This window comes from Canis lupus, chromosome 14, assembly GCF_048164855.1.
Source record: "Canis lupus baileyi chromosome 14, mCanLup2.hap1, whole genome shotgun sequence".
NCBI classification, from domain to species: Eukaryota; Metazoa; Chordata; class Mammalia; order Carnivora; family Canidae; genus Canis; species Canis lupus.
This window is the reverse complement of record NC_132851.1, coordinates 37,957,603-37,961,206: the sequence shown is the minus strand read 5'-3', so window position 1 is coordinate 37,961,206 and position 3,604 is coordinate 37,957,603. Positions and strand designations below refer to the sequence as shown.

General features: G+C 65.0%; 1 long non-coding RNA gene across 1 annotated transcript; it reads right to left on the bottom strand.

Moving 5' to 3' along the window:
• Window positions 1-2,304: 2,304 nt before the first annotated feature.
• Window positions 2,305-3,370, bottom strand: LOC140603439 (uncharacterized). The gene is made up of 3 exons (XR_012006425.1): window positions 3,182-3,370; window positions 2,800-2,847; window positions 2,305-2,426 (listed from the first exon to the last, which is right to left on the bottom strand). It is a non-coding gene; the product is annotated as an uncharacterized lncRNA (long non-coding RNA).
• Between the last annotated feature and the right edge of the window lie 234 nt (window positions 3,371-3,604).

Sequence of the window (3,604 nt, the reverse complement as noted above, 5' to 3'; positions counted from 1 at the left end):
AGTCTGCGCCCACCAATGGGATTGGCAGTGGCCCCCCACTTCTCCAGGCCACAGACCCCTTAGCAGAAATAGAGGTTGGGCCAGACCAGCTGGCCAACCCCTCCTCTTTCTGGGGCCCCATGACGTCTGGGGGGGCAGAGACCCAGCAGGTGCCTCCCTGCCTGTCTGTGCCTCAGCTTCCCCAAGAGTCCTGTCACCTGAAGCGGAGTCACACCCGGGCCTGGAGGCCCTCCACCCCGAAAACGAACGTGTGCTTGAACCAGAGGGAGGGCCCAGGCCTGCTTGCCCCTTGCACAGACAAGCTGGGCGTCCTTCCAGAAGCTTCCGAGCCTCTGCTCAGGTCACCCTCCCACTTCCAGCCCTGACGTGGACAACCCCCAGCCACAAGGGCACGAACGTCAAAATCTGGAAAATTATGAAGGTGGCTCTGCGGCGACCCCGCCATCACCAGGCACCCGGCAGGGCAGGGGGAGGGCTGAGCGCCCTGGAAGTGGGGGGGCGGCGGCATTCCGGGGGGTGCTGGCGCCCAGCCAGGCAGGAAACAGCGAGCTTCCCGCCTCCTGGTGCCAAGAAACAGGGTCTCTCCGATGTCTACCTCCAGCTGCAACAAAGAGGCTGCTCGCATGGTAATTATGACAACAAAAGGACAAAAGGAAGCAAGTCTTTACCGAGGAGGCCGGAGGCTGCACTGCGGGCGGATGAGGAGGAGGAGGCCGAAGGCTGCGGACGGGCGGGCGGAGGAGGCAGAGGCGGAGGCTGCAGGCAGATGAGGAGGAGGAGGCCGGAGGCTGTGGACAAGGAGGCTAGAGGCTGCGGAGGAGGAGAGGCTGGAGGCTGCGGGCAGAGGAGGCGGAGGAGGAAGAGGAGGAGGAGGAGGCCGAGGCTGCGCTCAGTGGGTCAGCAGCAGCTCCAGGGAAGCCTGTGCCTCTGTGGCTTCGCGGACCCATTTCGCAGCCCAGGACCCAGGGCCAGGCCGCAAGCCGGGTGTGAACACCAGGGCCCCAACCCCACAGGCGCCGCCTCCCCCACAGGCACCGCCCTCACACACCCCCCACTGGGACTGCCCGCCGCCGGGCCCCTGCTCCCTCCGGTGCACCCCTGCTCCGGGCCCTCTTGCCCCCTGCATGGTGAGGTTTCCCGCGGGCCCCCTCGGCCCCCGACCGCAGCTCAGGCCCCCTTGCCCACGAGCCCTCAGGCTGCACGTCCACCCCAGGACCCCACGCTGTGCCTGGCACTCAGAGCCGCTCACAAGGCCTGTGGGGCCACGTGGGACGGGTCTTTCCTCCGTGGATTCAGCAGCAGAGACTCCGAGCCCGGCGCTGAGCCGTGGCGCCTGAGGGGCAGTGAAGCAAGGCCCCTGCCCCCTGACAGCTCACATCCCAGGGTGGGGACAGACGAATACACACAAGGTACAGGGCGCCCCGGATGGGGTCGTGAGGCAAGGGATGCGGAGTCTCGGGGTCACAAGGAGCCAAGCGTCATCTGGGCAGGGAGGCCAGGGACGTTGATGCTGGGACACGGCACAGCGCGGGGGGAGCAGGGAGAGGAACAGGGGCAGGGTGCTCTAGGCTGGAAGCAGCAGGTGCAAAGGCCCTGTGGCAGAGGCAAGCTCAGGACGTCCAAAGAAGCTTGCAGCCCAGGTTCGAGCACGGATGGGAGGGTTTCCCACAGTGACTGATTGAGGAAAGAGTAAAGCAGACCCTCACTCTGTTGACATGGCCCCGGCCCATCACTGCGTCCACGTCTTCTTGGTCTTAGGCACGCTCCACCTGCGCCCGCCACGTCGTCCAACACCCCTGCATTCGGGTCAGGGCCACCCAGGGCTGAGCCTGTGGACGCTCTGGGTGCAAGGCCAGTGACCTCTCTGGGTCCCCGCTCCCCTCCTCAGATGTGGGGCCTGGGCCTGGGTTGTGCAGCTGCCCGCCAGCCAGAGGTCCTCCCACCGTGTCCCCCACCAGCACGGCCAAGGCCCACGACCCCCTCCCTCATCCTGACCCAGAACATCCTGCGGCCTCTGTCCCTCCCCACCCACCTGAGCGCGGGACGCCCTCCGGCCCTGCCACCTGGAGCCCCCGCTGAGGTCAGGGTTGGACACCAAGGTCCAGGCAACCCCCCCCGTGTTCTGAGCCCACTCCCTGCCCGTCCTGGAGACGGGTGCCCCCCACTCACAGCCAAGGCCCCGCGGGATCGTCACCCACCTGACGGCACACGGGGAACCCTCCCTGCCCACTCCGCGGCAAGGTCACGGTCACTATCCCCGCGTTCCTCTCGGGGTCTAGACAGGAGAGACAAAACCGCCCCCCACCCCCCCACCCCTGCAAGGCACGGAACTTCTGCAGGGTCAGGAGACGGCAGGGTGTGAACGGCCAGCGTGGAGGTCAGGCACTTTCCAGCACTTTCCATGCATTATCAGTCCAGTTCAGCTCCTTGGGGACAAGATAAAGATCAAGGGAAATAGAACAGCATAAAATATACCACGTAAAACAACGCACGACCTCGCCCAAGGTCACGCCGCGCCGGGATGGGAGCGCTGGGTTCTCTTCTCCCACCGCCGCTGGCGTTGTTCCAGGGTGCAGGACGCGCAGCCCAAGCCTGCCTCGTACGTGTCCCACCCGCGGGACCCTGCCCACGGCCTCGGACCGCTCCCCACCATTGGAAGGGGCTGGTCACTGGCTCCCTCCCCTGTAGACGCGGATGAGTGGCCCTACAAAGGCGTGTCCAGGCCCTAACCTCCCTGCCCACCCCCCAGCCCCAGACAAAATCCTTATTTGGTAAAAGGGTCTTTGCAGATGTCCTTACATTAAAGATCTTGAGATGAGGAGATCATCCTGGATTTTCCCGGTGGCCCTACATCCAACGATAAGTGTCCTTATGAGGGACCTAGGGGACACACAGACCTGGGGAGAGGCTGCATGGAGACGGAGGCAGAGACTGGGGGGTGCAGCCCCGTGCCCCAGAGCGCCTGGAGCCCCCGGAACCTGGAAGAGGCAGGAGGAGCCTCCAGAGCAGCCGCCTCCTCCCCGCGTCCTCTCCGCCCTGCCTGCCCGGCCTCGTCCCCGAGTCATGTCCCCTCAAAACAGACTTGTCCACCGGGGACCTCAGATTGTGACTTCTGAGGGGGGGCGGGAATTAAGGGTATTTGCAGATGTAACTAAGGCAAGGATCTCAAGATGAGATTGACCTGGGGTGGGCAGGGCGGTCCTGGGTGGCTCAGTCCGCTAAAGCGTCCGATTCTTGATTTCGGCTCAAGTCCTGATCTCGGAGTCGTGACATGGAGCCCCCCGGGGTGCAGCACCTGCTTGCGACTCTCTCTCCTTCTCCCTCGTCCCCACCTCCCACCCAGGACCCCGGCACAGTGACCCCCTGCTGCCCCTCGCTGAGCCCCGGGGCACTGCCGGGAGCCACCCCAAAAGAAAGAACGCCCCCCCCACCTGCCTGGCCACGTGTGCTGCTGCAGTCGGTCCCGTGTTTGCTTATTGGACGTTAGTGCCCGTCCCCGCAGCCCCCGCGCTCACAAGGCTTGGCCAAGTTGGGAGGGAGTGGCCGGCTGGCGGACAACAAGATAAGCTTTGTAAGGCCTCCCTCCCGGTGACCTTTCTTTTTT